Consider the following 27,206-nt stretch of genomic DNA (forward strand, 5'->3'; position numbering starts at 1 on the left):
GAACACTCAAATTGTGTCCCGATTCAATACATCGTTCTCTAGCCGACTTGTCACCATGGGTCTATTGCTGCCTCGGGAACCTTATGGTCGTTCTCCTGTGAGTCTAGATTATCAAATCGGACGAAAAACTGATAGTTAATTGTAACGTTCAGGGCCCCCTAATGACGATGGAACACTCAAATTGCGTCCCGATTCAATACATCGTCCTCCAGCCGACATGTCTCCATGGGTCTATTGCTGCCTCGGGCACCTTATGGTCGTTCTTCTGTGAGTCTAGAAAATCGAATCGGACGCAAAACTGATACTTAATTGTAACATTCAGTGCCTCCTAATGACGATCGAACACTCAAATTGTGTCCCGATTCAGTACATCGTCCTAGAACCGACTTGTTTCCACGGGCCTATTGCTGCCTCGGGCACCTTATGGTCGTTTTCCTGTGAGTCTAGATTATCGAATCGGACGCAAAACTGATAGTTAATTGTGACGTTCAGGGCCTCCTAATGACCATGGAACACTCAAATTGAGTCCCGATTCAATACATCGTCCTCCAGCCGACTTGTCTCCATGGGTCTATTGCTGCCTCGGGCTCCTTATGGTCGTTCCCTTGTGAGTCTATATTATCGAATCGGACGCAAAACTGATAGTTAATTGTAACGTTCAGGGCCTCCTAATGACGATGGAACACTCAAATTACGTCCCTATTCCATACATCGTTCTCTAGCCGACATGTCTCCAAGAGTCTATTGCTGCCTCGATCACCTTATGGTTGTTCCCCTGTGAGTCTTGATTATCGAATCGGACGCAAAACTAATAATTAATTGTAACGTTCAGGGCCTCCTAATGACGATATAACACTCAAATTGCGTCCCGATTCAATACATCGTCCTCCAACCGACTCTTCTCCATGGGTCTATTGCTGCCTCGGGCACTTATGGTCGTTCTCCTGTGAGTCTAGATTATCGAATGGGACGAAAAACTGATAGTTAATTGTTACGCTCAGGGCCTCCTAATGACGTTGGAACACTCAAATTGCGTCCCGATTCAATACATCGTCCTCCAGCCGACTTGTCTCCATGGGTCTATTGCTGCCTCGGGCACATTATGGTCGTTCTCCTGTGAGTCTAGATTTTCGAATCGGACGCAAAACTGATACTTAAATGTAACTTTCGGTGCCTCCTAATGACGATGGAACATTCAAATTGCGTCCTGATTCAATACATGGTCCTCCACCCGACTTGTCTCCATGGGTCTATTGCTGCCTCGGGCGCCATATGGTCGTTCTCCTGTGAATCAAGATTATCGAATCGGACGCAAAACTGATAGTTAATTGTAACATTCAGGGCCTCCTAATGACGATGGAACACTCAAATTACGTCCCGATTCTATACATCGTCCTCCAACCGACTTGTCTCCATGGTTCTATTGCTGAATCGGGCACCTTATGGTGGTTCTCCTGTGAGTCTAGATTTTCGAATCGAACGCAAAAATGATAGTTAATGGTAACGTTCAGGGCCTCCTAATGACGATGGAACACTCAAGTTGCGTCCCGATTCAATACATCGTCCTCCAGCCGACTTGTCTCCATGGGTCTATTGCTGCCTCGGGCGCCTCATGGTCGTTCTCCTGTAAGCCAAGGTTATCGAATCGGACGCAAAACTGATAGTTAATTGTAACGTTCGGGGCCTCCAAATGACGATGGAATACTCAAATTACGACCCGATTCAATACATCGCCCTCCAGCCGACTGGTCTCTATGTCCTCCAGCCGACTTGTCTCCATGGGTCTATTGCTGCCTCGGGCACCTTATAGTCGTTCTCCTGTGAGTCTAGATTATCGAATCGGACGCAAAACTGTTATTTAACTGTAACGTTCATGGCCTCCTAATGACGATGGAACACTCAAATTGCGTCCCGATTCAGTATATCGTCCTCCAGTCGAGTTGTCTCCTTGGGTCTATTGTTGCCTCGGGCATCTTATGGTCGTTCTCCTGTGAGTCTAGATTATCGAATGGGACGCAAAACTGATAGTTAATTGTAACGTTCAAGGCCTCCTAATGACGATGGAACACTCCAATTGCGTCCCGATTCAATATATCGTCCTGCAGCCGACTTGTCTCCATGGCTCAATTGCTGCCTCGGGCGACTTATGGTCGTTCTCCTCTGAGTCAAGATTATCGAATCGGACGAAAAACTGATAGTTAATTGTAACGTTCACGGCCTCCTAATGACGATGGGACACTCAAATTGCGTCCCGATTCAATACATCGTCCTCCAACCGACTTGTCTCCATGGGTTTATTGCTGCCACGGGCACCTTATGGTCGTTCTCCTGTGAGTCTAGATTATCGAATCGAACGCAAAACTGATAGTTAATTGTAACTTTCAGGGCATCCTAATGACGATGGAACACTCAAATTGCGTCCCGATTCAATACATCGTCCTCCAGCCGACTTGCCTCCATGGGTCTATTGCTGCCTCGGACACATTATGGTCGTTCTCCTGTGAGTCTAGATTATCGAATGGGAAGCAAAACTGATAGTTAGTTGTAACGTTCAGGGCCTCCTAATGAAGATGGAATATTCAAATTGCGTCCCGAATCAATACATCGTCCTCCGGCTGACTTCTCTCCATGGGTCTATTGCTGCCTCGTGCACCTTATGGTCGTTCTCCTGTAAGTCTAGATTATCGAATCGGACTCAAATCTGAGAGTTAATTGTAACGTTCAGGGCCTCCTAATGACGATGGAACACTCAAATTGCGTCCCGATTCAATACATCGTCCTCTAGCCGACTTGTCTCCATCGGTCTATTGCTGCCTCGGGCGCCTTATGTTCGTTCTCCTGTGAGTCAAGATTATCGAATCGGACGCAAAACTGATAGTTAATTGTAACGTTCAGGGCCTCCTAATGACGATGGAACACTCAAATTACGTCCCGATTCAATAAATCGTCCTCCAGACAACTTGTCTCCATATGTCTATTGCTGCCTAGGGCACCTTATGGTCGTCCTCCTGTGAGTATATATTATCGAATCGGACGCAAATCTGATAGTTAATTGCATTGTTCAGGGCCTCCTAATGACGATGGAACACTCAAATTGTGTCCTGATTCAATACATCGTCCTGCAGCCGACTTGTCTCCATGGGTCTATTGTTGCCTCGGGGACCTTATGGTCGTTCTCCTCTGAGTCTAGATTATTGAATGGGACGCAAAACTGATACTTAATTGTAACGTTCGGGGCCTCCTAATGACGATGGAACACTCAAATTGCGTCCCGATTCAATACATCGTCCTCTAGCCGACTTGTCTCCATCGGTCTATTGCTGCCTCGGGCGCCTTATGGTCGTTCTCCTGTGAGTCAAGATTATCGAATCGGACGCAAAACTGATAGTTAATTGTAACGTTCAGGGCCTCCTAATGACGATGGAACGCTCAAATTGCGTCCCGATTCAATAAATCGTCCTCCAGACAACTTGTCTCCATATGTCTATTGCTGCCTAGGGCACCATATGGTCGTCCTCCTGTGAGTCTATATTATCGAATCGGACGCAAATCTGATAGTTAATTGCATTGTTCAGGGCCTCCTAATGACGATGGAACACTCAAATTGCGTCCCGATTCAATACATCGTCCTCCAGCCGACTTGTCTCCATGGGTCTATTGTTGCCTTGGGCACCTTATGGTCGTTCTCCTCTGAGTCTAGATTATCGAATGGGACGCAAAACTGATAGTTAATTGTAACGTTCAGCTCCTCCTAATAACGATGGAACACTCAAATTGCGTACCGATTCAATACATCGTCCTCCAGCCGACTTGTCTCCATGGGTCTATTGCTGCCTCGGGCACCTTATGGTCGTTCTCCTGTAAGTCTAGATTATCGAATCGGACTCAAATCTGAGAGTTAATTGTAACGTTCTGGGCCTCCTAATGACGATGGAACACTCAAATTGCGTCCCGATTCAATACATCGTCCTCTAGCCGACTTGTCTCCATAGGTCTATTGCTGCCTCGGGCGCCTCATGGTCGTTCTCCTGTAAGTCAAGGTTATCGAATCGGACGCAAAACTGATAGTTAATTGTAACGTTCGGGGCCTCCTAATGACGATGGAATACTCAAATTGCGACCCGATTCAATACATCGCCCTCCAGCCGACTGGTCTCTATGTCCTCCAGCCGACTTGTCTCCATGGGTCTATTGTTGCCTCGGGCACCTTAAGTTCGTTCTCCTGTGAGTCTAGATTATCGAATCGGACACAAAACTGATAGTTAATTGTAACGTTCAGGGCCTCCTAATGTTGATGGAACACTCAAATTGCATCCCGATTCAATACATCGTCCTCCAGCCGACTTGTCTCCATGGGTCTATTGCTGCCTCGGGCGACTTATGGTCGTTCTCCTGTGAGTCAAGATTATCGAATCGGACGAAAAACTGATAGTTAATTGTAACGTTCACGGCCTCCTAATGACGATGAGACACTCAAATTGCGTCCCGATTCAATACATCGTCCTCCAACCGACTTGGCTCCATGGGTTTATTGCTGCCACGGGCACCTTATGGTCGTTCTCCTGTGAGTCTAGATTTTCGAATCGAACGCAAAACTGATAGTTAATTGTAACGTTCAGGGCCTCCTAATGACGATGGAACACTCAAATTGCGTCTCGATTCAATACATCGTCCTCCAGCCGACTTGCCTCCATGGGTCTATTGCTGCCTCGGACACATTATGGTCGTTCTCCTGTGAGTCTAGATAATCGAATGGGAAGCAAAACTGATAGTTAGTTGTAACGTTCAGGGCCTCCTAATGAAGATGGAATATTCAAATTGCGTCCCGATTCAATACATCGTCCTCCGGCTGACTTCTCTCCATGGGTCTATTGCTGCATCGGGCGCCTTATGTTCGTTCTCCTGTGAGTCAAGATTATCGAATCGGACACAAAACTGATAGTCAATTGTAACGTTCAGGGCCTCCTAATGACGATGGAACACACAAATTACGTCCCGATTCAATAAATCGTCCTCCAGACAACTTGTCTCCATATGTCTATTGCTGCCGAGGGCACCTTATGGTCGTCCTCCTGTGAGTATATATTATCGAATCGGACGCAAATCTGATAGTTAATTGCATTGTTCAGGGCCTCCTAATGACGATGGAACACTCAAATTGCGTCCCGATTCAATACATCGTCCTGCAGCCGACTTGTCTCCATGGGTCTATTGTTGCCTCGGGCACCTTATGGTCGTTCTCCTCTGAGTCTAGATTATCGAATGGGACGCAAAACTGATACTTAATTGTAACGTTCGGGGCCTCCTAATAACGATGGAACACTCAAATTGCGTACCGATTCAATGCATCGTCCTCCAGCCGACTTGTCTCCGTGGGTCTATTGCTGCCTCGGGCACCTTATGGTCGTTCTTCTGTGAGTCAAGATTATTGAATCGGACGCAAAACTGATAGTTAATTGTAACATTCAGGGGCTCCTAATGACGATGGAACACTCAAATTACGTCCCGATTCTATACATCGTCCTCCAAACGACTTGTCTCCATGGTTCTATTGCTGAATCGGGCACCTTATGGTCGTACTCCTGTGAGTCTAGATTTTCGAATCGAACGCAAAACTGATAGTTAATGGTAACGTTCAGGGCCTCCTAATGACGATGGAACACTGAAGTTTCGTTCCGATTCAATACATCACCCTCCAGCCGACTTGTCTCCATGGGTCTTTTGCTGCCTCGGGCACCTTATGGTCGTCCTCCTGTGAGTCTAGATTATCGAATGGGACGCAAAACAGATACTTAATTGTAACGTTCAGGGCCTCCTAAAGACGATGGATTACTCAAATTGCGTCCAGATTCAATACATCGACCTCCAGCCGACCTGTCTCCATGGGTCTACTGCTGCCTCGGGCACCTTAGGGTCGTTCTCCTGTGAGTCTAGATTATCGAATCGGACGCAAAGCTGACAGTTAATTGTAACGTTCAGGGCCTCCTAATGACGATGGAACACTCAAATTGCGTCCCGATTCAATACATCGTTCTATAGCCAACTTGTCTCCATGGGTCTATTGCTGAGTCGGGCACCTTATGCTCGTTCTCCTGTGAGGCTAGATTATCGAATCGGACGCAAAACTGATAGTTAATTGTAACGTTCAGGGCCTCCCAATGACGATGGAACACTCAAATTGCGTCCCGATTCAATACATCGTCCTCCAGCCGACTTGTCTTCATGGGTCTATTGCTGCCTCGGGCACCTTATGGACGTTCTCCTGTGAGTCTAGATTATCGAATCGGACGAAAAACTAATAGTGAATTGTAACGTTCAGGGCCTCCTAATGACGATATAACACTCAAATTGCGTCCCGATTCAATCGTCCTCCAGCCGACTTATCTCCATGGGTCTATTGCTGCCTCGGGCACCTTATGGTCGTTCTCCTGTGAGTCTAGAAATTCGAATCGGACGCAAAACTGATTCTTAATTGTAACGTTCAGTGCCTCCTAATGACGATGGAACACTCAAATTGCGTCCCGATTCAATACATCGACCTCCAGCCGACCTGTCTCCATGGGTCTACTGCTGCCTCGGGCACCTTAGGGTCGTTCTCCTGTGAGTCTAGATTATCGAATCGGACGCAAAGCTGACAGTTAATTGTAACGTTCAGGGCCTCCTAATGACGATGGAACACTCAAATTGCGTCCCGATTCAATACATCGTTCTATAGCCAACTTGTCTCCATGGGTCTATTGCTGAGTCGGGCACCTTATGCTCGTTCTCCTGTGAGGCTAGATTATCGAATCGGACGCAAAACTGATAGTTAATTGTAACGTTAAGGGCCTCCCAATGACGATGGAACACTCAAATTGCGTCCCGATTCAATACATCGTCCTCCAGCCGACTTGTCTCCATGGGTCTAATGCTGCCTAGGGCACCTTATGGTCGTACTCCTGTGAGTCTAGATTATCGAATGGGACGCAAAACTGATAGTTAATTGTAACGTTCAGGGCCTCCTAATGACGATGGAACACTCAAATTGCGTCCCGATTCAATACATCGTCCTCCAGCCGAGCCCCGGGCGCCTCATGGTCGTTCTCCTGTGAGTCAAGATTATCGAATGGGACGCAAAACTGATAGTTAATTGTAACGTTCAGGGCCTCCAAATGACGATGGACACTCAAATTGCGTCCCGATTCAATACATCGTCCTCCGGCCTACTTGTCTCCATGGGTCTATTGCTGCCTCGTGTACCTTATGGTCGTTCTCCTGTGACTCTAGATAATCGTATCGGACGCAAAACTGATAGTGAATTGTAACGTTCAGGGCCTCCTAATGACGATGGAACACTCAAATTGCATCCCGATTCAATACATCGTTCTCTAGCCGACTTGTCTCCATCGGTCTGTTGCTGCCTCGGGAACCTTATGGTCGTTCTCCTGTGAGTCTAGATCATCGAATCGGACGCAAAACTGATAGTTAATTGTAACGTTCAGGGCCTCCTAATGACGATGGAACACTCAAATTGCGTCCCGATTCAATACATCGTCCTCCAGCCGACTTGTCTAAATGGGTCTATAGCTGCCTGGGGCACCTTATGGTCGTTCTTCTGTGAGTCTAGAAAATCGAATCGGACGCAGAACTGATACTTAATTGTAACGTTCTGGGAATCCTAATGATAATCGAACACTCAAATTGCGTCCCGATTCAATACATCTTCCTCCAGCCGACTTGTTTCCACGGGTCGATTGCTGCCTCGGGCACCTTATGGTCGTTTTCCTGTGAGTCTAGATTATCGAATCCGACGCAAAACTGATAGTTAATTGTGACGTTCAGGGCCTCCTAATGACGATGGAACACTCAAATTGCGTCCCGATTCAATACATCGTCCTCTAGCCGACTTGTCTCCATCGGTCTATTGCTGCATCGGGCGCCTTATGTTCGTTCTCCTGTGAGTCAAGATTATCGAATCGGACACAAAACTGATAGTCAATTGTAACGTTCAGGGCCTCCTAATGACGATGGAACACTCAAATTACGACCCGATTCAATAAATCGTCCTCCAGACAACTTGTCTCCATATGTCTATTGCTGCCTAGGGCACCTTATGGTCGTCCTCCTGTGAGTATATATTATCGAATCGGACGCAAATCTGATAGTTAATTGCATTGTTCAGGGCCTCCTAATGACGATGGAACACTCAAATTGCGTCCCGATTCAATACATCGTCCTGCAGCCGACTTGTCTCCGTGGGTCTATTGCTGCCTCGGGCACCTTATGGTCGTTGTTCTGTGAGTCAAGATTATTGAATCGGACGCAAAACTGATAGTTAATTGCAACATTCAGGGGCTCCTAATGACGATGGAACACTCAAATTACGTCCCGATTTTATACATCGTCCTCCAAACGACTTGTCTCCATGGTTCTATTGCTGAATCGGGCACCTTATTGTCGTACTCCTGTGAGTCTAGATTTTCGAATCGAACGCAAAACTGATAGGTAATGGTAACGTTCAGGGCCTCCTAATGACGATGGAACACTGAAGTTTCGTTCCGATTCAATACAACACCCTCCAGCCGACTTGTCTCCATGGGTCTATTGCTGCCTCGGGCACCTTATGGTCGTCCTCCTGTGGGTCTAGATTATCGAATGGGACGCAAAACAGATACTTAATTGTAACGTTCAGGGCCTTCTAATGACGATGGAACACTCAAATTGCGTCCAGATTCAATACATCGTCCTCCAGCCGACTTGTCTCCATGGGTCTATTGCTGCCTCGGGCACCTTATGGTCGTTCTCTTGTGAGCCTAGATTATCGAATCGGACGCAAAACTGATAGTTAATTGTAACGTTCATGGCCTCTTAATGACGATGGAACACTCAAATTGCGTCCCTATTCAATACATCGTTCTCTAGCCGACTTGTCTCCAAGGGTCTATTGTTGCCTCGGGCACCTTATGGTCGTTCTCTTGTGAGTCTAGATTATCGAATCGGACGTAAGACTGATAGTTAATTGTAACGTTCAGGGCCTCTTAATGACGATGGAAAACTCAAATTGCGTCCCGATTCAATACATCGTCCTCCAGCCGACTTGTCTTCATGGGTCTATTGCTGCCTCGGGCACCTTATGGACGTTCTCCTGTGAGTCTAGATTATCGAATCGGACGAAAAACTAATAGAGAATTGTAACGTTCAGGGCCTCCTAATGACGGTATAACACTCAAATTGCGTCCCGATTCAATCGTCCTCCAGCCGACTTATCCCCATGGGTCTATTGCTGCCTCGGGCACCTTATGGTCGTTCCCCTGTGAGTCTAGAAATTCGAATCGGACGCAAAACTGATTCTTAATTGTAACGTTCAGTGCCTCCTAATGACGATGGAACACTCAAATTGCGTCCCGATTCAATAGATCGACCTCCAGCCGACCTGTCCCCATGGGTCTACTGCTGCCTAGGGCACCTTAGGGTCGTTCTCCTGTGAGTCTAGATTATCGAATCGGACGCTAAGCTGATAGTTAATTGTAACGTTCAGGGCCTCCTAATGACGATGGAACATTCAAATTGCGTCCCGATTCAATACATCGTTCTATAGCCAACTTGTCTCCATGGGTCTATTGCTGAGTCGGGCACCTTATGCTCGTTCTCCTGTGAGGCTAGATTATCGAATCGGACGCAAAACTGATAGTTAATAGTAACGTTCAGGGCCTCCTAATGACGATGGAACACTCAAATTGCGTCCCGATTCAATACATCGTCCTCCAGCCGAACCCCGGGCGCCTCATGGTCGTTCTCCTGTGAGTCAAGATTATCGAATGGGACGCAAAACTGATAGTTAATTGTAACGTTCAGGGCCTCCAAATGACGATGGAACACTCAAATTGCGGCCCGATTCAATACATCGTCCTCCGGCCTACTTGTCTCCATGGGTCTATTGCTGCCTCGTGTACCTTATGGTCATTCTCCTGTAACACTAGATAATCGTATCGGACGCAAAACTGATAGTGAATTGTAACGTTCAGGGCCTCCTAATGACGATGGAACACTCAAATTGCATCCCGATTCAATACATCGTTCTCTAGCCGACTTATCTCCATGGGTCTGTTGCTGCCTCGGGAACCTTATGGTCGTTCTCCTGTGAGTCTAGATCATCGAATCGGACGCAAAACTGATAGTTAATTGTAACGTTCAGGGCCTCCTAATGACGATGGAATACTCAAATTGCGTCCCGATTCAATACATCGTCCTCCAGCCGACTTGTCAAAATGGGTCTATAGCTGCCTGGGGCACCTTATGGTCGTTCTTCTGTGAGTCTAGAAAATCTATTCGGACGCAGAACTGATACTTAATTGTAACGTTCTGGGAATCCTAATGACGATCGAACACTCAAATTGCGTCCCGATTCAATACATCTTCCTCCAGCCGACTTGTCTCCACGGGTCGATTGCTGCCTCGGGCACCTTATGGTCGTTTTCCTGTGAGTCTAGATTATCGAATCCGACGCAAAACTGATAGTTAATTGTGACGTTCAGGGCCTCCTAATGACCATGGAACACTCAAATTGAGTCCCGATTCAATACATCGTCCTCCAGCCGACTTGTCTCCATGGGCCTATTGCTGCCTCGGGCTCCTTATGGTCGTTCTCTTGTGAGTCTAGATTATCGAATCGGACGCAAAGCTGTTAGTTAATTGTAACGCTCAGGGCCTCCTAATGACGATGAAACACTCAAATTGCGTCCCTATTCAATACATCGTTCTCTAGCCGACATGGCTCCAAGAGTCTATTGCTGCCTCGATCACCTTATGGTCGTTCTCCTGTGAGTCTTGATTATCGAATCGGACGCAAAACTAATAGATAATTGTAACGTTCAGGGCCTCCTAATGACGATATAACACTCAAATTGCGTCCCGATTCAATACATCGTCCTCCAACCGACTTGTCTCCATGGGTCTAATGCTGCCTCGGGCACCTTATGGTCGTTCTCCTGTGAGTCTAGATTATCGAATGCGACGAAAAACTGATAGTTAATTGTAACGCTCAGGAACTCCTAATGACGATGGAACACTCAAATTGCGTCCCGATTCAATACATCGTCCTCCAGGCGACTTGTGTCCATGGGTCTATTGCTGCCTCGGGCACCTTATGGTCGTTCTCCTGTGAGTCTAGATTTTCGAATCGGACGCAAAACTGATACTTAATTGCAACGTTCAGTGCCTCCTAATGACGATGGAACACTCAAATTGCGTCCCGATTCAATACATCGTCCTCCAGTTAACTTGTCTCCATAGGTCTATTGCTGCCTCGGGCGCCTCATGGTCGTTCTCCTGTAAGTCAAAGTTATCGAATCGGACGCAAAACTGATAGTTAATTGTAACGTTCAGGGCCTCCTAATGACGATGGAATACTCAAATTGCGTCCCGATTCAATACATCGTCCTCCAGCCGACTGGTCTCTATGTCCTCCAGCCGACTTGTCTCCATGGGTCTATTGCTGCCTCGGGCACCTTATGGTCGTTCTCCTGTGAGTCTAGATATTCGAATCGGACGCTAAACTGATACTTAATTGTTACGTTCAGTGCCTCCTAATGACGATGGAACACTCAAGTTGCGTCCCGATTCAATACATTGTCCTCCAGCCGACCTGTCTCCATGGGTCTATTGCTGCCTCGGGCACCTTATGGTCGTTCTCCTGTGAGGCTAGACTATCGAATCGGATGCAAAACTGATAGTTAATTGTAACGTTCAGGGCCTCCTAATGACGATGGAACACTCAAATTGCGTCCCGATTCAATACATCGTCCTCCAGCCGACTTGTCTCCATGGGTCTATTGCTGCCTAGGGCACCTTATGGTCGTACTATTGTTAGTCTAGATTATCGAATGGGACGCAAATCTGATAGTTAATTGTAACGTTCAGGGCCTCCTAATGACGATGGAACACTCAAATTGCGTTTCGATTCAATACATCGTCCTCCAGCCGAGCCCCGTGCGCCTCATGGTCGTTCTCCTGTGAGTCAAGATTATCGAATGGGACGCAAAACTGATAGTTAATTGTAACGTTCAGGGCCTCCAAATGACGATGGAACACTCAAATTGCGTCCCGATTCAATACATCGTCCTCTGGCCTACTTGTCTCCATGGGTCTATTGCTGCCTCGTGTACGTTATGGTCGATCTTCAGTGACTCTAGATTATCGAATCGGATGCAATACTGATAGTTATTTGTAACGTTTAGGGCCTCCTAATGACGATGGAACACTCAAATTGCGTCCCGATTCAATACACCGTTCTCTAGCCGACTTGTCTCCATGGGTCTATTGCTGCCTCGGGCACGTTATGGTCGTTCTCCTGTGAGTCTGGATTTTCGAATCGGACGCAAAACTGATAATCAATTGTAACGTTCAGTGCCTCCTAATGACGATGGAACACTCAAATTGCGTCCCGATTCAATATATGGTCCTCCACCCGACTTGTCTCCATGGGTCTATTGCTGCCTCGGGAGCCAAATGGTCGTTCTCCTGTGAATCAAGATTATCGGATCGAACGCAAAACTGATACTTAATTGTAACGTTCAGGGCCTCCTAATGACGATGGAACACTCAAATTGCGTCCCGATTCAATACATCGTCCTCCAGCCGACTTGTCTTCATGAGTCTATTGCTGCCTCAGGCACCTAATGGTCGTTCTCCTGTGAGTCTAGATTTTCGAATCGGACGCGAAACTGATACTTAATTGTATTGCTCAGGGCCTCGTAATGACGATGGAACACTCAAATTGCGTCCCGATTCAGTACATCGTCCTCCAGCAGACTTGTCTCCATGGGTCTATTGCTGCCTCAGGCACCTTAAGTTCGTTCTCCTGTGAGTCTAGATTATCGAATCTGACGCAAACCTGATAGTTAATTGTAACGTTCAGGGCCTCCTAATGACGATGGAACACTCAAATTGCACCCCGATTCAATACGTCGTCCTCCAGCCGACTTGTCTCCATGGGTCTATTGCTGCCTCGGGCACCTTATAGTCGTTCTCCTGTGAGTCTAGATTATCGAATCGGACGCAAAACTGGTAGTTAAGTGTAACTTTCAGGGCCTCCTAATGACGATGGAACACTCAAATTGCGTCCCGATTCAATACATCGTCCTCCAGTCGACTTGCCTCCTTGGGTCTATTGTTGCCTCGGGCATCTTATGGTCGTTCTCCTGTGAGTGAAGATTATCGAATCGGACGAAAAACTGATAGTTAATTGTAACGTTCAGGGCCTCCTAATGACGATTGAACACTCAAATTGCGTCCCGATTCAATACATCGTCCTCCAACCGACTTGTCTCCATGGGTCTATTGCTGCCACGGGCACCTTATGGTCGTTCTCCTGTGAGTCTAGATTTTCGAATCGAACGCAAAAACTGATAGTTAATTGTAACGTTCAGGGCCTCCTAATGACGATGGAACACTCAAATTGCGTCCCGATTCAGTACATCGTCCTCCAGCCGACTTGCCTCCATGGGTCTATTGCTGCCTCGGACACCTTATGGTCGTTCTCCTGTGAGTCTAGATTATCGAATGGGAAGCAAAACTGATAGTTAATTGTAACGTTCAGGGCCTCCTAATGAAGATGGAATATTCAAATTGCGTCCCGATTCAATACATCGGCTTCCAGCCGACTAGTCTCCATGGGTCTATTGCTGCCTCAGGCACCTGATGGTCGTTCTCCTGTGAGTATAGATTTTCGAATCGGACGCGAAACTGATACTTAATTGTAACGTTCAGGGCCTCGTAATGACGATGGAACACTCAGATTGAGTCCCGATTGAATACATCATCCTCCAGTTAACTTGTCTCCATAGGTCTTCTGCTGCCTCAGGCGCCTCATGCTCGTTCTCCTGTAAGTCAAGGTTATCGAATCGGACGCAAAACTGATACTTAATTGTAACGTTTAGTGCCTCCTAATGATGATGGAACACTCAAATTGCATCCCGATTCAATACATCGTCCTCCAGCCGACTTGTCTCCATGGGTCTATTGCTGCCTCGGGCACCTTATGGTCGTTCTCTTGTGATCCTAGATTATCGAATCGGACGCAAAACTGATAGTTAATTGTAACGTTCATGGCCTCTTAATGACGATGGAACACTCAAATTGCGTCCCTATTCAATACATCGTTCTCTAGCCGACTTGTCTCCAAGGGTCTATTGTTGCCTCGGGCACCTTATGGTCGTTCTCTTGTGAGTCTAGATTATCGAATCGGACGTAAGACTGATAGTTAATTGTAACGTTCAGGGCCTCTTAATGACGATGGAAAACTCAAATTGCGTCCCGATTCAATACATCGTCCTCCAGCCGACTTGTCTTCATGGGTCTATTGCTGCCTCGGGCACCTTATGGACGTTCTCCTGTGAGTCTAGATTATCGAATCGGACGAAAAACTAATAGAGAATTGTAACGTTCAGGGCCTCCTAATGACGGTATAACACTCAAATTGCGTCCCGATTCAATCGTCCTCCAGCCGACTTATCCCCATGGGTCTATTGCTGCCTCGGGCACCTTATGGTCGTTCCCCTGTGAGTCTAGAAATTCGAATCGGACGCAAAACTGATAGTTAATTGTAACGTTCAGGGCCTCCAAATGACGATGGAACACTCAAATTGCGGCCCGATTCAATACATCGTCCTCCGGCCTACTTGTCTCCATGGGTCTATTGCTGCCTCGTGTACCTTATGGTCATTCTCCTGTAACACTAGATAATCGTATCGGACGCAAAACTGATAGTGAATTGTAACGTTCAGGGCCTCCTAATGACGATGGAACACTCAAATTGCATCCCGATTCAATACATCGTTCTCTAGCCGACTTATCTCCATGGGTCTGTTGCTGCCTCGGGAACCTTATGGTCGTTCTCCTGTGAGTCTAGATCATCGAATCGGACGCAAAACTGATAGTTAATTGTAACGTTCAGGGCCTCCTAATGACGATGGAATACTCAAATTGCGTCCCGATTCAATACATCGTCCTCCAGCCGACTTGTCTAAATGGGTCTATAGCTGCCTGGGGCACCTTATGGTCGTTCTTCTGTGAGTCTAGAAAATCTATTCGGACGCAGAACTGATACTTAATTGTAACGTTCTGGGAATCCTAATGACGATCGAACACTCAAATTGCGTCCCGATTCAATACATCTTCCTCCAGCCGACTTGTCTCCACGGGTCGATTGCTGCCTCGGGCACCTTATGGTCGTTTTCCTGTGAGTCTAGATTATCGAATCCGACGCAAAACTGATAGTTAATTGTGACGTTCAGGGCCTCCTAATGACCATGGAACACTCAAATTGAGTCCCGATTCAATACATCGTCCTCCAGCCGACTTGTCTCCATGGGCCTATTGCTGCCTCGGGCTCCTTATGGTCGTTCTCTTGTGAGTCTAGATTATCGAATCGGACGCAAAGCTGTTAGTTAATTGTAACGCTCAGGGCCTCCTAATGACGATGAAACACTCAAATTGCGTCCCTATTCAATACATCGTTCTCTAGCCGACATGGCTCCAAGAGTCTATTGCTGCCTCGATCACCTTATGGTCGTTCTCCTGTGAGTCTTGATTATCGAATCGGACGCAAAACTAATAGATAATTGTAACGTTCAGGGCCTCCTAATGACGATATAACACTCAAATTGCGTCCCGATTCAATACATCGTCCTCCAACCGACTTGTCTCCATGGGTCTAATGCTGCCTCGGGCACCTTATGGTCGTTCTCCTGTGAGTCTAGATTATCGAATGCGACGAAAAACTGATAGTTAATTGTAACGCTCAGGAACTCCTAATGACGATGGAACACTCAAATTGCGTCCCGATTCAATACATCGTCCTCCAGGCGACTTGTGTCCATGGGTCTATTGCTGCCTCGGGCACCTTATGGTCGTTCTCCTGTGAGTCTAGATTTTCGAATCGGACGCAAAACTGATACTTAATTGCAACGTTCAGTGCCTCCTAATGACGATGGAACACTCAAATTGCGTCCCGATTCAATACATCGTCCTCCAGTTAACTTGTCTCCATAGGTCTATTGCTGCCTCGGGCGCCTCATGGTCGTTCTCCTGTAAGTCAAAGTTATCGAATCGGACGCAAAACTGATAGTTAATTGTAACGTTCAGGGCCTCCTAATGACGATGGAATACTCAAATTGCGTCCCGATTCAATACATCGTCCTCCAGCCGACTGGTCTCTATGTCCTCCAGCCGACTTGTCTCCATGGGTCTATTGCTGCCTCGGGCACCTTATGGTCGTTCTCCTGTGAGTCTAGATATTCGAATCGGACGCTAAACTGATACTTAATTGTTACGTTCAGTGCCTCCTAATGACGATGGAACACTCAAGTTGCGTCCCGATTCAATACATTGTCCTCCAGCCGACCTGTCTCCATGGGTCTATTGCTGCCTCGGGCACCTTATGAACGTTCTCCTGTGAGGCTAGACTATCGAATCGGATGCAAAACTGATAGTTAATTGTAACGTTCAGGGCCTCCTAATGACGATGGAACACTCAAATTGCGTCCCGATTCAATACATCGTCCTCCAGCCGACTTGTCTCCATGGGTCTATTGCTGCCTAGGGCACCTTATGGTCGTACTATTGTTAGTCTAGATTATCGAATGGGACGCAAATCTGATAGTTAATTGTAACGTTCAGGGCCTCCTAATGACGATGGAACACTCAAATTGCGTTTCGATTCAATACATCGTCCTCCAGCCGAGCCCCGTGCGCCTCATGGTCGTTCTCCTGTGAGTCAAGATTATCGAATGGGACGCAAAACTGATAGTTAATTGTAACGTTCAGGGCCTCCAAATGACGATGGAACACTCAAATTGCGTCCCGATTCAATACATCGTCCTCTGGCCTACTTGTCTCCATGGGTCTATTGCTGCCTCGTGTACGTTATGGTCGATCTTCAGTGACTCTAGATTATCGAATCGGATGCAATACTGATAGTTATTTGTAACGTTTAGGGCCTCCTAATGACGATGGAACACTCAAATTGCGTCCCGATTCAATACACCGTTCTCTAGCCGACTTGTCTCCATGGGTCTATTGCTGCCTCGGGCACGTTATGGTCGTTCTCCTGTGAGTCTGGATTTTCGAATCGGACGCAAAACTGATAATCAATTGTAACGTTCAGTGCCTCCTAATGACGATGGAACACTCAAATTGCGTCCCGATTCAATATATGGTCCTCCACCCGACTTGTCTCCATGGGTCTATTGCTGCCTCGGGAGCCAAATGGTCGTTCTCCTGTGAATCAAGATTATCGGATCGAACGCAAAACTGATACTTAATTGTAACGTTCAGGGCCTCCTAATGACGATGGAACACTCAAATTGCGTCCCGATTCAATACATCGTCCTCCAGCCGACTTGTCTCCATGAGTCTATTGCTGCCTCAGGCACCTAATGGTCGTTCTCCTGTGAGTCTAGATTTTCGAATCGGACGCGAAACTGATACTTAATTGTATTGCTCAGGGCCTCGTAATGACGATGGAACACTCAAATTGCGTCCCGATTCAGTACATCGTCCTCCAGCAGACTTGTCTCCATGGGTCTATTGCTGCCTCAGGCACCTTAAGTTCGTTCTCCTGTGAGTCTAGATTATCGAATCTGACGCAAACCTGATAGTTAATTGTAACGTTCAGGGCCTCCTAATGACGATGGAACACTCAAATTGCACCCCGATTCAATACGTCGTCCTCCAGCCGACTTGTCTCCATGGGTCTATTGCTGCCTCGGGCACCTTATAGTCGTTCTCCTGTGAGTCTAGATTATCGAATCGGACGCAAAACTGGTAGTTAAGTGTAACTTTCAGGGCCTCCTAATGACGATGGAACACTCAAATTGCGTCCTGATTCAATACATCGTCCTCCAGTCGACTTGCCTCCTTGGGTCTATTGTTGCCTCGGGCATCTTATGGTCGTTCTCCTGTGAGTGAAGATTATCGAATCGGACGAAAAACTGATAGTTAATTGTAACGTTCAGGGCCTCCTAATGACGATTGAACACTCAAATTGCGTCCCGATTCAATACATCGTCCTCCAACCGACTTGTCTCCATGGGTCTATTGCTGCCACGGGCACCTTATGGTCGTTCTCCTGTGAGTCTAGATTTTCGAATCGAACGCAAAAACTGATAGTTAATTGTAACGTTCAGGGCCTCCTAATGACGATGGAACACTCAAATTGCGTCCCGATTCAGTACATCGTCCTCCAGCCGACTTGCCTCCATGGGTCTATTGCTGCCTCGGACACCTTATGGTCGTTCTCCTGTGAGTCTAGATTATCGAATGGGAAGCAAAACTGATAGTTAATTGTAACGTTCAGGGCCTCCTAATGAAGATGGAATATTCAAATTGCGTCCCGATTCAATACATCGGCCTCCAGCCGACTAGTCTCCATGGGTCTATTGCTGCCTCAGGCACCTGATGGTCGTTCTCCTGTGAGTATAGATTTTCGAATCGGACGCGAAACTGATACTTAATTGTAACGTTCAGGGCCTCGTAATGACGATGGAACACTCAGATTGAGTCCCGATTGAATACATCATCCTCCAGTTAACTTGTCTCCATAGGTCTTCTGCTGCCTCAGGCGCCTCATGCTCGTTCTCCTGTAAGTCAAGGTTATCGAATCGGACGCAAAACTGATACTTAATTGTAACGTTTAGTGCCTCCTAATGATGATGGAACACTCAAATTGCATCCCGATTCAATACATCGTCCTCCAGCCGACCAGTCTCCATGGGTCTATTGCTGCCTCGGGCACCTTAGGGTCGTTCTCCTGTGAGTCTAGATTATCGAATTGGACGCAAAGCTGATAGTTAATTGTAACGTTCAGGGCCTCCTAATGACGATGAACACTCAAATTGCGTCCCGATTCAATACATCGTTCTATAGCCGACTTGTCTCCATGGGTCTATTGCTGCCTCGGGCACCTTATAGTCGTTCTCCTGTGAGGCTAGATTATCGAATCGGACGCAAAACTGATAGTTAATTGTAACGTTCAGGGCCTCCTAATGACGATCGAACACTCAAATTGCGTCCCGATTCAGTACATCGTCCTCCAGCCGACTTGCCTCCATGGGTCTAGTTCTGCCTCGGACACCTTATGGTCGTTCTCCTGTGAGTCTAGATTATCGAATGGGAAGCAAAACTGATAGTTAATTGTAACGTTCAGGGCCTCCTAATGAAGATGGAATATTCAAATTGCGTCCCGATTCAATACATCGTCCACCGGCTGACTTCTCTCCATGGGTCTATTGCTGCCTCGGGCACCTTATGGTCGTTCTCCTGTAAGTCTAGATTATCGAATCGGACTCAAATCTGAGAGGTAATTGTAACGTTCAGGGCCTCCTAATGACGATGGAACACTCAAATTGCGTCCCGATTCAATAAATCGTCCTCCAGACAACTTGTCTCCATATGTCTATTGCTGCCTAGGGCACCTTATGGTCGTCCTCCTGTGAGTCTATTTTATCGAATCGGACGCAAATCTGATAGTTAATTGCATTGTTCAGGGCCTCCTAATGACGATGGAACACTCAAATTGCGTCCCAATTCAATACATCGTCCTGCAGCCGACTTGTCTCCATGGGTCTATTGTTGCCTCGGGCACCTTATGGTCGTTCTCCTCTGAGTCTAGATTATCGAATGGGACGCAAAACTGATACTTAATTGTAACGTTCAGGGCCTCCTAATAACGATGGAACACTCAAATTGCGTACCGATTCAATACATCGTCCTCCAGCCGAATTGTCTCCGTGGGTCTATTGCTGCCTCGGGCACCTTATGGTCGTTCTTCTGTGAGTCAAGATTATTGAATCGGACGCAAAACTGATAGTTAATTGTAACAGTCAGGGGCTCCTAATGACGATGGAACACTCAAATTACGTCCCGATTCTATACATCGTCCTCCAACCGACTTGTCTCCATGGTTCTATTGCTGAATCAGGCACCTTATGGTCGTACTCCTGTGAGTCTAGATTTTCGAATCGAGCGCAAAACTGATAGTTAATGGTAATGTTCAGGGCCTCCTAATGACGATGGAACACTGAAGTTTCGTCCCGATTCAATACATCACCCTCCAGCCGACTTGTCTCTATGGGTCTATTGCTGCCTCGGGCACCTTATGGTCGTTCTCCTGTGAGTCTAGATTTTCGAATCGGACGCAAAACTGATACTTAATTGCAACGTTCAGTGCCTCCTAATGACGATGGAACACTCAAATTGCGTCCCGATTCAATACATCGTCCTCCAGGCGACCTGTCTCCATGGGTCTATTGCTGCCTCGGGCACCTTATGGTCGTTTTCCTGTTAGTCTAGATTATCGAATCGGATACGAGACTAATAGTTAATTGTAACGTTCATGGCCTCCTAATGACGATGGAACACTCAAATTGCGTCCCGATTCAATACATCGTCCTCCAGCCGACTTGTCTCCATGGGTCTATTGCTGCCTCAGGCACCTGATGGTCGTTCTCCTGTGAGTATAGATTTTCGAATCGGACGCGAAACTGATACTTAATTGTAACGTTCAGGGCCTCGTAATGACGATGGAACACTCAAATTGAGTCCCAATTCAATACATCATCCTCCAGTTAACTTGTCTCCATAGGTCTTTTGCTGCCTCAGGCGCCTCATGGTCGTTCTCCTGTAAGTCAAGGTTATCGAATCGGACGCAAAACTGAGAGTTAATTGTAACGTTCAGGGCCTCCCAATGACGATGGAACACTCAAATTGCGTCCAGATTCAATACATCGTCCTCCAGCCGACTTGTCTCCATGGGTCTATTGCTGCCTAGGGCACCTTATGGTCGTACTCCTTTGAGTCTAGATTATCGAACGGGACGCAAAACCTATAGTTAATTGTAACGTTCAGCGCCTCCTAATGACGATGGAACACTCAAATTGAGTTTCGATTCAATACATCGTCCTCCAGCCGAGACCCGGGCGCCTCATGGTCGTTCTCCTGTGAGTCAAGATTATCGAATGGGACGCAAAACTGATAGTTAATTGTAACGTTCAGGGCCTCCAAATGACGATGGAACACTCAAATTGCGTCCCGATTCAATACATCGTCCTCCGGCCTACTCGTCTCCATGGGTCTATTGCTGCCTCGTGTACCTTATGGTCGTTCTCCTGTGACTCTAGATTATCGAATCGGACGCAAAACTGATAGTTAATTGTAACGTTCAGGGCCTCCTAATGACGATGGAACACTCAAATTGCGTCCTGATTCAATACATCGTCCTCCAGCCGACTTGTCTCCATGGGTCTATTGCTGCCTCGGGCACCTTATGGTCGTTCTTCTGTGAGTCTAGAAAATCGAAACGGACGCAAAACTGATACCTAATTGTAACGTTCAGGGCCTCCTAATGACGTTCGAGCACTCAAATTGCGTCCCGATTCAATACATCGTCCTCCAGCCGACTTGTCTCCACGGGTCTATTGCTGTCTCGGGCACCTTATGGTCGTTCTCCTGTGAGTCTAGATTATTGAATCCGACCCAAAACTGATACATAATTGTGACGTTCAGGGCCTCCTAATGACGATGGAACACTCAAATTGAGTCCCGATTCAATACATCGTCCTCCAGCCGACTTGTCTCCATGGGCCTATTGCTGCCTCGGGCTCCTTATGGTCGTTCTCTTGTGAGTCTAGATTATCGAATCGGACGCAAAACTGATACCTAATTGTAACGTTCAGGGCCTCCTAATGACGTTCGAACACTCAACTTGCGTCCCGATTCAATACATCGTCCTCCAGCCGACTTGTCTCCACGGGTCTATTGCTGTCTCGGGCACCTTATGGTCGTTCTCCTGTGAGTCTAGATTATTGAATCCGACGCAAAACTGATACTTAATTGTGACGTTCAGGGCCTCCTAATGACGATGGAACACTCAAATTGAGTCCCGATTCAATACATCGTCCTCCAGCCGACTTGTCTCCATGGGTCTATTGCTGCCTCAGGCACCTAATTGTCGTTCTCCTGTGGGTCTAGATTTTCGAATCGGACGCGAAACTGATACTTAATTGTAACGTTCAGGGCCTCGTAATGACGATGGAACACTCAAATTGAGTCCCGATTCAATACATCGTCCTCCAGTTAACTTGTCTCCATAGGTCTATTGCTGCCTCGGGCGCCTCATGGTCGTTCACCTGTAAGTCAAGGTTATCGAATCGGACGCAAAACTGATAGATAATTGCAACGTTCAGGGCATCCTAATGACGATGGAATACTCAAATTGCGTCCCGATTCAATACATCGTCCTCCAGCCGACTGGTCTCTATGTCCTCCAGCCGACTTGTCTCCATGGTTCTATTGCTGCCTCGGGCACCTTATCCTCGTTCTCCTGCGAGTCTAGATTTTCGAATCGGACGCAAAACTGATAGTTAATTGTAACTTTCAGGGCCTCCTAATGACGATGGAACACTCTGATTGCGTCCCGATTCAGTACATCGTCCTCCAGCAGACTTGTCTCCATGGGTCTATTGCTGCCTCGGGCACCTTAAGGTCGTTCTCCTGTGAGTCTAGATTATCGAATCGGACACAAAACTGATAGTTAATTGTAACGTTCAGGGCCTCCTAATGACGATGGAACACTCAAATTGCATCCCGATTCAATACATCGTCCTCCAGCCGACTTGTCTCCATTGGTCTAATGCTGCCTCGGCCACCTTATAGTCGTTCTCCTGTGAGTCTAGATTATCGAATGGGACGCAATACTGAGAGTTAAATGTAACGTTCAGGACCTCCTAATGACGATGGAACACTCCAATTGCGTCTCGATTCAATACATCGTCCTCCAGCAGACTTGTCTCCATGGGTCTATTGCTGCCTAGGGCGCCTTATGGTCGTTCTCCTGTGAGTCAAGATTATCGAATCGGACGAATAACTGATAGTTAATTGTAACGTTCAGGGCCTCCTAATGACGATGGGACACTCTAATTGCGTCCCGATTCAATACATCGTCCTCCAACCGACTTGTCTCCATGGGTCTATTGCTGCCACGGGCACCTTATGGTCGTTCTCCTGTGAGTCTAGATTTTCGAATCGAACGCAAAACTGATAGTTAATTGTAACGTTCAGGGCCTCCTAATGACGATGGAACAATCAAATTGCGTCCCGATTCAATACATCGTCCTCCAGCCGACTTGCCTCCATGGGTCTATTGCTGCCTCGGACACCTTATGGTCGTTCTCCTGTGAGTCTAGATTATCGAATGGGAAGCAAAACTGATAGTTAATTGTAACGTTCAGGGCCTCCTGATGAAGATGGAATATTCAAACTGCATCCCGATTCAATACATCGTCCTCCGGCTGACTTGTCTCCATGGGTCTATTGCTGCCTCGGGCACCTTATGGTCGTTCCCCTGTGAGTCTAGATTATCGAATCGGACTCAAATCTGAGAGTTAATTGTAACGTTCAGGGCCTCCCAATGACGATGGAACACTCTAATTGCGTCCCGATTCAATACATCGTCCTCTAGCCGACTTGTCTCCATGGGTCTATTGCTGCCTCGGGCACCTTATGGTCGTTCTCCTGTGAGTCAAGATTATCGAATCGGACGCAAAACTGATAGATAATTGTAACGCTCAGGGACTCCTAATGACGATGGAACACTCAAATTGCGTCCCGATTCAATAAATCGTCCTCCAGACAACTTGTCTCCATATGTCTATTGCTGCCTAGGGCACCTTATGGTCGTCCTCCTGTGAGTCTATATTATCGAATCGGACGCAAATCTGATAGTTAATTGCATTGTTCAGGGCCTCCTAATGACGATGGAACACTCAAATTGCGTCCCGATTCAATACATCGTCCTCCAGCAGACTTGTCTCCATGGGTCTATTGTTGCCTCGGGCACCTTATGGTCGTTTTCCTCTGAGTCTAGATTATCGAATGGGACGCAAAACTGATACTTAATTGTAACGTTCAGGGCCTCCTAATGACGATGGAACACTCAAATTGCGTCCCGATTCAATACATCGTCCTCCAGCCGACTTGTCTCCATGGGTCTATTGCTGCCTCGGGCACCTTATGGTCGTTCCCCTGTGAGTCTGAATTATCCAATCGGATACAAGACTAATAGTTAATTGTAACGTTCAGGGCCGCCTAATGACGATGGAACCCTCAAATTGCGTCCCGATTCAATACATCGTCCTCCAGCCGACTTGTCTCATGGGTCTATTGCTGCCTCAGGCACCTAATAGTCGTTCTCCTGTGAGTCTAGATTTTCGAATCGGACGCGAAACTGATACTTAATTGTAACGTTCAGGGCCTCGTAATGACGATGGAACACTCAAATTGAGTCCCGATTCAATACATCGTCCTCCAGTTAACTTGTCTCCATGGGTCTATTGCTGCCTCGGGCACCTTGTGGTCGTTCACCTGTGAGTCTAGATTTTCGAATCGGACGCAAAACTGATAGTTAATTGCAACTGTCAGGGGCTCCCAATGACGATGGAAAACTCAAATTGCGTCCCGATTCAATACATCGTCCTCCAGCCGACTTGTCTCCATGGGTCTATTGCTGCCTCGGGCACCTTATGGTCGTTCCCCTGTGACTCTAGATTATCGAATCGGATACAAGACTAATAGTTAATTGTAACGTTCAGGGCCTCCTAATGACGATGGAACACTCAAATTGCGTCCCGATTCAATACATCGTCCTCCAGCCGACTTGTCTCCATGGGTCTATTGCTGCCTCAGTCACCTAATGGTCGTTCTCCTGGGGGTCTAGATTATCGAATCGGACGCAAAGGTGATAGTTAATTGTAACGTTCAGGGCCTCGTAATGACGATGGAACACTCAAATTGAGTCCCGATTCAATACATCGTCCTCCAGTTAACTTGTCTCCATAGGTCTATTGCTGCCTCGGGCGCCTCATGGTCGTTCTCCTGTAAGTCAAGGTTATCGAATCGGACGGAAATCTGATAGTTAATTCTAACGTTCAGGGCCTCCTAATGACGATGGAATACTCAAATTGCGTCCCAATTCAATACATCGTCCTCCAGCCGACTGGTCTCTATGTCCTCCAGACGACTTGTCTCCATGGGTCTATTGTTGCCTCGGGCACCTTATCCTCGTTCTCCTGCGAGTCTAGATTTTCAAATCGGACGCAGAACTGATAGTTAATTGTAACTTTCAGGGCCTCCTAATGACGATGGACCACTCTAATTGCGTCCCGATTCAGTACATCGTCCTCCAGCAGACTTGTCTCCATGGGTCTATTGCTGCCTCGGGCACATTAAGGTCGTTCTCCTGTGAGTCTAGATTATCGAATCGGACACAAAACTGATAGTTAATTCTAACGTTCAGGGCCTCCTAATGACGATGGAACACTCAAATTGAGTCCCGATTCAATACATCGTCCTCCAGTTAACTTGTCTCCATAGGTCTATTGCTGCATCTGGCGCCTCATGGTCGTTCTCCTGTAAGTCAAGGTTATCGAATCGGACGCAAAACTGATAGTTAATTGTAACGTTCAGGGCCTCCTAATGACGATGGAACACTCAAATTGCGTCCCGATTCAATACATCGTCCTCCACCCGACTTGTCTCCATGGGTCTATTAATGCCTCGGGCGCCATATGGTCGTTCTCCTGTGAATCAAGATTATCGGATCGGACGCAAAACTGATACTTAATTGTAACGTTCAGGGCCTTCTAATGACGATGGAACATTCAAATTGCGTCCCGATTCAATACATCGTCCTCCAGCCGACTTGTCTCCATGGGTCTATTGCTGCCTCGGGCACCTTATGGTCGTTCACCTGTGAGTCTAGATTTTCGAATCGGACGCAAAACTGATAGTTAATTGCAACTGTCAGGGTCTCCCAATGACGATGGAAAACTCAAATTGCGTCCCTATTCAATACATCGTCCTCCAGGCGACTTGTCTACATGGGTCTATTGCTGCCTCGGGCATCTTATGGTCGTTCCCCTGTGACTCTAGATTATCGAATCGGATACAAGACTAATAGTTAATTGTAACGTTCAGGGCCTCCTAATGACGATGGAACACTCAAATTGCGTCCCGATTCAATACATCGTCCTCCAGCCGTCTTGTCTCCATGGGTGTATTGCTGCCTCAGGCACCTAATGGTCGTTCTCCTGTGAGTCTACATTTTCGAATCGGACGCGAAACTGATACTTAATTGTAACGTTCAGGGCCTCGTAATGACGATGGAACACTCAAATTGAGTCCCGATTCAATACATCGTCCTCCAGTTAACTTGTCTCCATAGGTCTATTGGTGCCTCGGGCTCCTCATGGTCGTTCACCTGTAAGTCAAGGTTAGACTTATCGGACGCAAAACTGATAGTTAATTGTAACGTTCAGGGCCTCCTAATGACGATGGAACACTCTAATTGCGTCCCGATTCAGTACATCGTCCTCCAGCAGACTTGTCTCCATGGGTCTATTGCTGCCTCGGGCACCTTAGATCAATCTCCTGTGAGTCTAGGTTATCGAATCGGACACAAAACTGATAGTTAATTGTAACGTTCAGGGCCTATTAATGACGATGGAACACTCAAATTGCATCCCGATTCAATACATCGTCCTCCAGCCGACTTGTCTCCATGAGTCTATTGCTGCCTAGGGCGCCTTATGGTCGTTCTCCTGTGAGTCAAGATTATCGTATCGGAGGAAAAACTGATAGTTAATTGTAACGTTCAGGACCTCCTAATGACGATGGGACACTCAAATTGCGTCCCGATTCAATACATCGTCCTCCAACCGACTTGTCTCCATGGGTCTATTGCTGCCACGGGCACCTTAGGGTCGTTCTCCTGTGAGTCTAGATTTTCGAATCGAACGCAAAACTGATAAGTAATTGTAACGTTCAGGGCCTCCTAATGACGATGGAACACTCAAATTGCGTCCCGATTCAATACATCGTCCTCCAGCCGACTTGCCTCCATGGGTCTATTGCTGCCTCGGACACCTTATGTCGTTCTCCTGTGGGTCTAGATTATCGAATGGGACTCAAATCTGAGAGTTAATTGTAATGTTCAGGTCCTCCTAATGACGATGGAACACTCAAATTGCGTCCCGATTCAATACATCGTCCTCTAGCCGACTTGTCTCCATGTTTCTATTGCTGCCTCGGGCGCCATATGGTCGTTCTCCAGTGAGTCAAGATTATCGAATCGGACGCAAAACTGATAGTTAATTGTAACGTTCAGGGCCTCCTAA

This window comes from Schistocerca cancellata, chromosome 2 (assembly GCF_023864275.1).
Source record: "Schistocerca cancellata isolate TAMUIC-IGC-003103 chromosome 2, iqSchCanc2.1, whole genome shotgun sequence".
In the NCBI taxonomy this organism is placed as follows: Eukaryota; Metazoa; Arthropoda; class Insecta; order Orthoptera; family Acrididae; genus Schistocerca; species Schistocerca cancellata.